This window comes from Sprattus sprattus (assembly GCF_963457725.1).
Source record: "Sprattus sprattus genome assembly, chromosome: 20".
NCBI classification, from domain to species: domain Eukaryota; kingdom Metazoa; phylum Chordata; class Actinopteri; order Clupeiformes; family Clupeidae; genus Sprattus; species Sprattus sprattus.
Window position 1 is genome coordinate 9,289,298 of NC_137918.1, and position 12,551 is coordinate 9,301,848.

The following is a 12,551-nucleotide window of genomic DNA, read 5'->3' on the forward strand; positions in this document are numbered from 1 at the left end:
ATGTTTATGTATGATGGAGAAAAATGCAATGGCATTTCTCACAAAGGCACTCAAAAGCATTTTTTTTAAAGCCTCTTGAATGTGTTTGATACATTTCATGCATTGTTCTGCAAGCAGGCTGTGGCATTGGTACCCTTGAAAGCAGACACAAGAGGCTAAGTCCATCTCTGCTCAGTGTGTCATGTACGCGATGTGCTCGTGCGAGGAAACACTCTTAAGAAGGAGCCCCAAAACCATCTGCCACTATACTGCATGTGGAAACATTACAGAACAATTGAGCGTGTTATTCAGAAGCTTATTGTTTGAGGGAATCATTAACTTCTTTTTTAAAATATAAATAGACACTGTGCATTGGCATTTCAACTGGCCATTCCAGCAGTAGAATACCTCCACTCTCCATGTTTCTCATAATTCATTCAAATCGTGCCTTTTGAAAGGCTGTCTACTGCTGGACTGTAACAAGTGACGACGCTAAAGCGTTTAACTGCCCAAGAGAAAGAGGTGCTATTACTGTAATAGGCCTGTGCCTTAAGTCTCACTTAAGTCTCTGTAGCCGCTTATATATTTTAGGTTACTGCCATTAACACGTGAACTGTTAATATGCCCAAACGGTGACCTAATTCATCTGTCTCCAAACCCTAGGTGACAAAGCCTTGGATAGGGCACAAATGATCTGGCAATTAGATTAGAAATGATGATTGGTACCTTAAATAGTGAGTTTAAATGACAAATCTCCTAATTTCTCAAGCCATCGAAGCCAAGCAAAACATCTACAAGACAAGCAAGATCTCTTCAGACTGAATGGCAAAATTCCACTTAGTTTATTGTCAAATCCTTTTTGTACTTTAAATGCATGCAGCCCTTTTGTGGAACAATTCCTCTTATCTTTATGTATTACCACTTTGGTGTAGATAAAGCCCGGATGAGTTGGAATGCTGGGATATTTCTGCCAGTCTCCATCGAAATCCATTCTGCCTCCTTTTCTGTTGTTTCTTTTTTGTTTGTTGTGCTTTTTTTCTCTCTCTCCCTCGTTTTTATCAACTCGCCAGAATAGACAGGGCCTGAATTAAGCAGGGGGAGACTGGAGGACTGCACTCGCCCGATAACAATACCAATGGATCTCCTTGCACAGAGAAAAACAGCTGTCGCCATTATTTGAATGCTTCACCTTTCCCCAGTCCATTAATTGGGTCTTTGATCACAGGCCGAGGTGCAGAGAGCCTGATAAGAAATAGGTTATTAGTAAAGTAGCCCAGAGGACACCGCTGAGGCCTGGTGCAGGCTGCAGGAGATGAGATTAATCCCATAATGCCACTGTGCGCGGGTGCTGGTGAGTGATAGGGCTGCTGCCTGCCCCCGGAACGCTAGCGGAGCACTGAGGAGACGACGAGCAATACTCCGAAACGCAGTGATAGCTAATGCAGGATATAAATTCAGCTTCCAGGGATTGAAAGTCAGGATTTTAACTCCATAAAGAGTTCGCCTATAAATGGTTTACATTTTTTTTCCCCATTCGTTCACCGCCGCCTTCCGTTTCTAAATCAACTATGTCACAGAGTTTCTTAGTGCTTTCATGTGGCCCAACGGCCAGGAGAGCAAATGTAACCACTGGGCTTTGGAGAGGCGAGGAGAATGGCGAAGAAAAAAACATCCTCCCCGAGGGCTCTCATAGCAAGAGGCTCTTTGATGTGCGCTGGAGCTAAATTTGTGGAATTAAATCTGATTGAATCTAAGCCTGTTTACATTTCCATGTCCGCGGATGAGGCGTTGAATGATTTGTAACACTTCATTGGGGGAATCATCAGAAACGCACTATCTTGTCATCCATTTCTTTCTCCCTCCATTTAACCCCTTCTCTCTACTGTGGAATATTACCGGAGGGAACTGACGACGATGCAAACCCCATCGCAGCGCAGTTAAGGTAGTGGGCAAAGCCTGGTGCTGTGGAGGAAACAGTTCATATTAAATTAAGGAACACAAGGTTATCTCCCCCCTGCACACTCTGCAGTGCCCTGGGCTGAGGTAATCTGTTAATAGCATTCAGTCCAAATGTCATTATTAAGGAACTGAGGCAGTGCATCTTCGCACAAGCTGAATGATGCATGTGACCGGCCCTCCATCATCCGGGATGGAGCTACTCCAAATGGATGCGGACAAGGAGAGAAAGAAAGAGAGAGAGAGATGGGGAGAGAAGGAGGAGAAAAGAACCAGAGAGAGAGAGAGAGAGTCTAACAGCTTGGCAAGGACAAAACGCGTCACTTAAATGTCAGCTAATGGTCTCTGTGGAACAGGGGGAAGAGCAGAGAGAGAGAAAGAGAGAGAGAGAGAGCAGAGAGAGAGAAAGCGAGAGAGAGAGAGAGAGAGAGAGAGAGAAATGTCTTTATCACCGAGGGGCGGTCCTGTGCTGTAGCCTAGGTTTGTATTAGTGAGATATTCTCTCAAACATGCTTCCACTGGCTCAGAGAACCATGTAATCCACCGTGGTTGTTTGTGCTGACAGCAGCACTTCACCCAGACAGGTGTAAGTAAGTGACACCAAGTATTGTGTAATTTATTATTAACAACCAGTTATGCAATTAAGTCCAGTGGTAAATTAGGCATGGTCACAGATCATTGATTACAGTAAGACAAATCTATGCCTAATCTAATAAACTAAAGAGAGAAAGAAAGGAAGTTATACAATTGAGGTTGACCCATTAGCGCATACAAAACTCTTCAATTCTAACACCTCCATGAATATAAAAGGCCATTCCCAAGAGGAACCGTGGATCATGGCCAAGTAAACACAGTTCTCATGTCCCTCTGAACTTTAAAGTGCAGCTCAAAGTGAAGGCAAGTTTCAGACTCCATCTCACTAATGTGGACATCCCACACCGAATAAATCCCAAAGCCCCACCTCCACACAGAAACACTGTATACAGGATGCACACACACACAGAGACACACACACACATACACACACGCACGCACGCACGCAATGTGGACATCCCACACCAAATAAGTGCACACTCCCATCAAACCTCCAAATCATATGAGAAGGTGGGTGACAGTTTGGCATGTTTGTTCACAACATTTTGGTAAGCAGTGAAAAACGGATGCTGATCTCCGTGAAAAATGAGATTTCACTCGCCCTTCACAGCTTAAACAAGGTCATGCAGCCAGCCCAAGAAGAACCCACCTAGAACCTTGCATAGGAACAGCTCAGGTATGCAGGAATAAGGAACCTGAGTGTGTGAAAGTGCAGATGTGAACACCTAGAGCGGCGCAGAACTCTGGGGGTTCCCCAGATGGACAAGATTGATGGCAGGTGGGATCTGGAGGAGGAGAAGAAGTCGGCGTGGCCCCCACTGCGTACTTAAGTCATGATTGATGCTGCTCACAAATCCCAAAGCCCCACCTCCACACAGAAACCCTGCATGCAGGATGCACACACACACACAGAGACACACACACACACACATACACACACGCACGCACGCACACATACACACACACACACACACACACACACACACACACGCATACACACACACACACATACACACACACACACACACACACACACACACACACACACACACACACACACACACACACACACACGCAGGCCCAGGTTTTGCTGACTCAATTACAAAATGTTTCTCCTTGTTGTGATGTGGATGATACCCAGGAAAAACCTTTGAAAGCACTCAACCCTCAGGCAAATTTGTTGATGAGTGTTTTTCAAGAAGCGTTTCAAGAGTGTTTCTCAAGACTTTTCTCATTATGCTTATAGTGTTATGAACAAGGCCAAAAGGAAACTTGAGCCCATGGTTACTAGATGTCATCACCAGGCTTGCTTTTAGTGACGAAGACTTCCAAATGTAATTAATATCATCTCAATGTCATTACTTGTATTCTGATCAAATGAGGCATTTCAATCCTCTGTGCCCTCAATCCCCTGAGTTTGGGGAGATTTTCTTTAAATCAATTAGATCTTTAAAAAAAAACTTGATTATGAAGCTGCATCATGTGTCCCTGTAGAAGCCGTGGAGTCTTTCCCACAAACAGATGTTTTTTTACTGTATGGAGTGGAACATGAGGTCAAACATTCAAATCCTAAACAGAACCAAACCCCAGTGCTTTCATCATGCATGCTTTGCCACTTAACATAGGTGAGTAAGTCATTAGTTCAAACTTCATCTGAGACTTACTTTGATTTATTTACATCTGTATGAAATCAACGCACAGACATCAAAGAAAAAAAGGCTGTTATCTGAACCTTTTGCGATCTCTTTGTAAGTGAATGTGTTTGAACAAGAAGTCCCCCTCTGTTTTGTAAATGATGAACAAACTATGAACAAATGCTTCATAAATGGTTTATTATGGAGGGTTATTATAAAGTGTTACCCCTCTACCACAGAGGAGCCAGTTGAAATCTGACAATTAGATATGAGGTGGAAAATCCTGGAAGCACCTGGGATTGCAGCCCCTGAAAGCCGGGCGAAGGCTGACTCACAGCAGGGGAAGCACACCGTCATCCATCATGCACCCGAGTACAGCCCCACACACTCACCAGAGTCACACTTACAGGAGGACGCACCAAACGAGGAGCACGTTCATCTCATGCATCACACGCCGGACACTCTTAGAACATACTGAAGCACTTCAGCACTCCCTTTCCTGAACAGAAAACACAGTTTAACCTAAAAGTTTAATCTAAAACCCTTTGAGCCGAGCCAATAATAGCCCAATGGGGCAGAATAGTTCATGTAGAGTATGAAGTTACATAGTTGATAGTGTGAACCGGGCTATACTGTGTGTGTCTTGACCCTTGCCGAACCCCTGAGAGTGACCCAACGAACCCCTGGGGTTCGATCGAACCCAGGTTAAGAACCACTGATGTAGAGTATGTTGTTGTTGACAGTAAAGTCTGGTTGCTTAGCCTAGCACGTTGCTAGGAGCAGCTATATTCTATCTAGCGTGTTCAAAGCAGGCCTAGAAAATTCAACTGACCACTCAGAAGATGGAAGACGTGAGAAATTCAGTGCGGAGAAGCTGGTGATGTGGCTCTCATCTCCTCAAATAAACGACCTGTGAGGGCTCATAAATCAGGAGGGCCAGGCGGCTGTTCCAGCCAGGGCTCTCTCACGCCTTTCCTCCGCTCACTCTGTGCCTCTACTGCTATAGGAGCAGGATGAGAGGAGGTGGGCAGGGATGGAGAGAAACAGGGAGGGAGGGAGAGAGAGGGAGAGAGAGAGAGGGAGAAAGAGGGAGAGAGTGAGGGAGGGACAGAGAGAGAGAGGGAGGGAGAGAGGGAGAGAGACAGAGAGAGTGAGGGAGGGAGGGACAGGGAGAGAGAGGGAGAGAGAGAGAGCGAGAGAGAGAGGGGGAGAGAGAGAGAGAGAGAGGGAGTGAGGGAGGGATGGACAGAGAAAGAGAGGGAGAGAGAGAGGGAGGGAGAGAGAGAGAGAGAGCGAGAGAGAGGGAGGGAGGGAGAGAGAAAGAGAGAGGGAGGGAGAGAGAGAGAGAGGGAAAGAAGGTGAATAAGTGCACCTGACGGCCGGCGGAGTGACAGGACACACCTGAGCTCCACGGCATGATTAATACCTGTGCAGAGACGGTGTGGTGTTAAGTACCCAGAGTTCCTGTGCAATTTATGGCTCCTGCCGCGGCAGCCCCCACCTCCCCACCCCCCTACACCACCACTGCGGTCTTCCCCAGCTGTTGTGCACCTGGACTCAGGCCCAGGAGAGAGACAAGCCATCCATCTCTCAAAGGGCCACAGAAGGGGAGGGGGGAGAGGAGGACGTGGGGGGGGGGGGAGGGCCTTAGTAGGTGCAGTTGAGGTGTGTGACAGTGTGTCAGAAACAACCAGCCTCTGGCTGCACTGAGCATCATTTTCATAAACACAGTAACTGAATGGCAGCATTTACACTTCTGATCTGCATTCACTTCTTCTAATTTGTTCCAATGTTCCAATGCCAGTGTTAAATGTGATAGTAATGAACCTATATATATATCTTTAGATGTAACGTAGTTTACATTTACACTGTATGTCCATGTAACAAACTCAACTATGTAGTGGGGTAAGTTAATGGAGTTAGGGATATTTTTAAATAGCTTTAAGCTAACACATCGTAACTGTGGAGCTGAATTTGAGCCTTGTCGGTTACTTTGTTGGTTAGCACAACAGATCCAGTTTGTCTAAATGAAGATATTCTTAGTTAGAAATATTTGAGGATTTTTTCCTACTTCAAAATGATTCCTTAACATTTATTTGTAAAGCCTTGTACTGAAACTGCTGCTAGTACAACTGTTTTCGAACCGAAGAACGCTTGTAGCGCCTTTGAGAATTCTTCACCAAAAAATGAGGATCTGGAGTCCGTCAGACAAGCTGAGACAGCTTGAATCCCATCCAGAGTGATTCCCTCAGACGGCCACGCCGCCATCCATTCAGCAAGACTGATGGCTCCCAGATCTAAAGCAAATGTTTGACCAAGCTGTTCCACTGTATTATTTAGACTTGTGAGCGATTGGACACATTTGACATGATGCATTTGGCTGTTTAATTATATAAATGCTGAATAAATATTTACAGATGGTCTGTCTCCCTCTCCTTCCTTCTGTCTGCCTGTCTTTGTTTATCAGATCGATCTATCACACTCTCCAGCAGTCTCTCTCTCTTTCTTTCCCCCCGTGTCTTGATCGATCTCCTTGTTCTCTCTCTCTCTCCTCCTCTGTGTAATGTCAGCCAGCCCGGTCTTATTCTGTCTCTGTGACAGAGTTCTCTCTTTCTTTCTCTCATTTCATCCCTCTTTTCACAAACCCCTCTTTTTTTTACTCTGGCTTTTTCCACACTCTCTAAGTAAAGGTGATTTCTACATGTATGTTGCCATAACATAGCATGGAGGCTTGTGTCCATGTTGCTGGGGAGGTTGTATGAGGGCCCTCAGCGCTGAGGCAGAGTGGAAGGCACAGAGGGCCACCTGAAGCCTGTGATCTTCATCAAATGCCTTTCCCATCTCCCATTCTCGTCTAACACCCCATTCTCCTCACAACTGCCATGGAATAGCTTTCAGGAGTGACATTTATGGAGTGGGACTCTTGAGAAGGGTGATATTTATGAGTCTGACTTCTACCTCCTCACGAGGTGAGCGTGAGGCAAAGAGAGCTGTGAATGGATGGGGAAAAAAACAATCTGTGGCGTTTTAGTGCCGATCTCTTCTCATTGGCTGTCAATGGACTGTAGGCTATTAGCCAAATGTAGGGAAATGGTTCTTACCCACAAAGTAACATAGCGTCATGCCTCCACAATCGCATCATCAATGTGTCGCATTAGCAGGCTCCTAGCATTTAAGGCCTAACATGAAGTCAAATGTCTCCGCTGTGAGTAATTCATACAAAGAAGGGTCCCCACTGAGCTGAACAAGTTGCAAGACGTCAATGACATCCCCTCACATTGTGTTATTTCCATTCCTCTTCCTTTTTTGCTCCAGTTGAGCAATTGCTTCTGGTCTGATTATACATCGAAGCCATGCAAGGTGACAAATCTACTCAATGCATTTAGCAGTAGCATTTCCTCCACTTTAGAAATGAATTTTCAAATCCTTTCTAGAGCAAAAAAAAAAAACGACCTTGGCTTCCGTGGTCCTCTGAAGAGCAGTTGTGTGCGATTCCTATGACAGTATTTGCTAATCATTTGAGCCACTTTCGCTGCAGAGCAAGCCAAAGCGGACGCTAAGCAGCCTGAGTGCCATGCTAGGGCCTCTCACAAGGCTCTTTCAAAGCCCCGTGTTAAACAAACACAACAGTAGTTTTAGCAAGTAGGCTGAGGAGGCTGCCTTCAGCCAGGTGCTCCAATTAGCCTGGCCCTTTTCCAAAGCATATGGATGCAATGACACACCGTCACCAGCTATTAGTGCTGTTCGCTGCACACACTCCTCTGATATGTGTGTGTTTGGATTACTACAGATAGGAAGAACAGCGGCAAGAGGTCTGGCCTATATGCATCATTCAATAGCACAGTGAGCAGAGAATGGAGCCCAGACATCTCACATAACGCTATCAAATCAAATCAAACCAAACTTTATTTGTAAGGTAACACAATGCGCCTCACAGTAGGAAGGAAAGAACAAGGGGGGGAGGGGGGTTCATAAATACTTGTAAAGAGACACAGATAGGAAATAAGTAAACGTTACATAAATGTTAAATAAATACATTTTACATGATACCAGGGCACCACACTTGATACCAGTGTGGTGGGATTTAGGGACAGAGAAACATTTCAGTGGTGGCAATAATGTATATGTGACAGTCGCAACACGCACCGTATGAGAGTTTATAAATCCAATTTAATCCAGGCTGAGCTAGTTATAATTGTTTTTAATAAAGACAACTTAAGGCAGAATGTTGTCAAATCAACATGAAAATGTAGAACTTTTTGAAAGAAAATGTAGATGGTTGTAGGTCAGATGATTAGATCAAACCCACTTAAAAATCTCCAAATGCAAGCATTCGTCTTTACGAAATGTTCACAATCGAGCAAAACTGAGGAGAAGTTAAGAAAAAATAAGAAGATTTAAATACTTTTGATAAAAAAATCTTTCGCATAAAATGTCTCATTCTGATTTCATTAAATGGTAAAACCGTTCAAATGATGCTTGAAATTCACTGCAAAATGTCCGTGTGAGCTGATATTCCGAGCAGCCTGTGCTGGTGGGCTCTGTAGCGCGGTGGTCTCTACAGGCAGACCGCACTGAGAGTGCAGTGAAGTGATCCTTGGCTGTGTATGGTTTCACGCACACCTGTTCCAGAGGACCATCTCAAATCATTCTTGTCCATGACCAACCAAATGGAGCCTATCCCTGACCATCTGCACCGCCAGGGAACCTGCTTCACTAAGATGGATACACAAGGCTGTGACTGGTGCTCAGCTGGTGAGTGAATACACAGAGAGAGAGAGAGGGAGGGAGAGAGGGAGAGAGGGAGGGAGGGAGGGAGGGAGGGAGAGATAGAGAATAGCGGACAACATTCCTCAAGGACACCACCTTCCCAGCAGCTGAGACAGATGTTTGGCCACTGGAGCCAGAACGCCACAGGCATGGAGTGTTCCAGAAAAGAATGATGTCCAGATGCCACTACCTGGGCAGCCCTGGTGTCAGCTGGGCACGGTCAGAACGCCTGGCGTCTGTAACCCATGTCTCAGGAACTCTCTCTCTCCATTACCCCGGGTGGAGGATTGAAGGATTTGTCTGCTGTCATGGTGACATCTGATGTCACCTTTGTTTGTGGATACAACGGACATGTTTCCATGGTTCCTACGATTCACTCCTCAAACAGCACCGACCCAACCAATGTATTAGTTATGGTAGAGAATACAGAACAAGTGCGTACAAATCTTTTGTTTGGAAGTTCTTTGATAAAACAGAGAATGGCAGATTGTCTTTACCAATTGCCGTTGAAATAAACATGCAATACTTGTGAGTTGAGGACAAGGATGGCTGTAACATTGAGTCTGTATAGACTAGGTTGCTTAACGTGGCTAAATTAATGAATTAAAAAAAACTGATGCAAGCAAATATGACTAATTACTTTTTTAATCAGTTGGTTTACTAATGATGACCAGCTTGCACCAAATTTACAACAACAAAAAATCGCCACTACTGTATATGAGAACACAATAAGAATCTTATTGAAAAAATCCTCTTTGTTGAATGAACTTTCTATCTGTAGAATGATGGTAACAATAACGTTAAAATATAATCTGTATCATCCATACTTCACCATTGCATAAGGTAAGACCTAGTGTTATCTTCACATAATTAATGTAATGCTTTGCTCTATGTGCTGAGACCAGCCCCATCATAGTTGGACAGTCTTGTCTTTAAGCAAGACAAGCAACTCCAGTTATTTGTTTATGGACAGCAGAGTTGGACGCAGAGCCATATTGCTTCAATATACCCTGTTTGCAATTTGGCATTAGTCTTTAACCTACTGCGGGTATTAATCAGATCCACATGAATCTTAACCCTCCTGCTTATATCGATCAGATCACATTGGACTTAAACCTCCTGCTGAAATTGATCATATCATTTCTCTACGTATCTTAACATTTCAGTTTTTTAGTTAAAGAAAGAAGGCTCCCTGGAGGTAGTCCGTCAAGCCTGCCATTATAAACTGTGTTTAACGTCTCAGGAACAAGAGATCACAGCATCAAACAAGTCATTTTGGAGAGTTGTGTTGTCTTCATACATCTGATTTAGAGAGATATCAATAAAAAGAAATGCCCCTCAGAATCGAAATGATGATGTAGCTGAATTTTTAAATAGATGCTCTGAACACTCTTTTTCTAGGCTGCCTAAAGAAATCAATTGGCACTAAATAATACCCAAAATGTAAATGCTATATTCAAGCAGGCATACACACATTCACAGACATGACATGATGTCATGACACAGACAGACACAGACTGCTTTTACCATGTTGTCCTTTTAAGGTGGCTTATTGCCAAATCTCAGTATTAGGTACAGAAGGGCCTGGATTCAAACATTCTGCCAGGAATATCGGAAAGATGGCATTTTCCTGACTGTTGAGATCTGAAGTCCTTAGTGCTTGATGCTCTGTGATTTCACAAAGCTATTCATGATCACTAATTATATGTGAATTTACACAAGGGACTGTAGGGAAAAATGTACAATCTGCTAGAAGTCTGTGCACAAAGCCCTCGGAAGACAGACAGCATCAACACTATTAACTATCCACAAAAATAAGTCACAAACATTATGTAGCCACTGGTTGAGTCATGATTCATTATGAGTTTATTTGGACTGAAACTGAACAATAGTATACAGGTATATATTTAGCCATATATAATTAATGGCTTCTGTTTTTCACAGTGTAAGACTATAATGGAGCAGTGTGGCACACAGAAAACAAACAAGACTACACTTATTTGGATTTTACACAGAAAAAAAAAACAATGTGTTTGATGTCATTTCACAAATTATGGGAAAAATAGCAACTTTCCTTCAAAAATCAAAGACCTACCCTATTACCCCACCACACCTCAGAGAGAGAGAGAGAGGAATGAGAAGAACACTGGTTGGCCCCACAGTGTGTCCCCCAGTCATTATGGGAGAACTGCGGAAACTTTCGAAGAGTGAAAACACAAGATTAAAGCTTGTTTTGTTCTTTGAAGTTTTCTGCTTTCGATAGTGCATTTCTCTGTCTTAACCAACATGGGTGTTTTGCTGTGTGAAAAGGGAATGACCTAAAACTGCCAAGGAGCACAGCAGACTCATCTGCAGGCACTCCCCTGCAATCCCCACCCACCCACGCGGTTGCAGTCATGAACTTCAGTACCCTCAGAACCCAGTAATGGTGCTGCCCCCAAACTCAAAGGACTGCTAGTTTCTTGTTTTTTTGTTCACTGGTTTGTTTTTTGCTTTTGCTTTTTCAGTTTTATCTTGTGTCTTTCGTGAAATGAGCGCAGACTGTGTTTGATCATAGACTGTTTTAGCACAAACGTATGATTGACTGATTCACCGGTGTTTTTGTTTTTAAAGAAGCCTCCCGGCTCAAGGGCAGAGTCTTATCACCAGTCTCCCTGCCCATCCATGTTAATACCCATATAGATCAAACTCAGTGAGCTTCATATCTTATCCTATTACCTGGCTGCAAATGGGAAAGTTTCTCATTGTCCAATACTTCAAGATCAACATCTTTCATTTGGAAACCAAAGCCAACATGTTTTTCAGAAATCTATGCATGAGGAGATTTGTAATGCCTTATTCATATTCTCTTATTCAAACAAGTCTGTTTCACCGGTCCCATTTCACCACTTACTTCTCAAAGATCTTCACATTTCCTATTCATATCAGGCCTATTTCCATTCTGCCAGTTGCAATGGCATTTCTATCCTATAAATACGTGTACATGTTGGGAACTGACAATCTTGTACCTGTCCTCCTTCTCCTTCTCCACATTGTCATCGCTGGGACACATTCCGGAGAGACACACTGCCATCTAGCGTCCACTTGGAGCTCTGCAGGCTGATGGAGAGAGTAGCAGAATTGATCCGCAAGCCATCATGCTGACAATGCCTTGGTCCTCTGCCAACAGCTCGATAAGGGCTTTTTCATTCATGCAGAGATGTGAGACAATAGATTTCCAAGATTGGAGCGAGCTCCTCTCCAGGTCTGATAGCGGTTAGCCGTGTGCTATTGAGTAGCTGTTCGTTTCCCTCTCACTCACAATCCATTAATCCGTCAATCTGTGCTACTCATTTGAATCGTTTGAGTCGGACTGGATGGTAAGAGCATGCTTTGTTTCATTCAGAAACATTGTGGGTTCTTTTTTGGAAATGAACACTAAAAAGTGTTTACTCTCTCTTTGTTTACCTTCTTTGTCTGTCCTTTCAAACATGGATGAAAATGTGAATGGCCTCTTTCATACACTTCAGCTACCTATCAAAATATTTATTTTCCTGTCTGGAATTGGAGGCGAGCATGTGCAAAATGAATAAGAAAATCATTTCATCATCTCAAGGGTAGTTTACTTCGAAAACAATC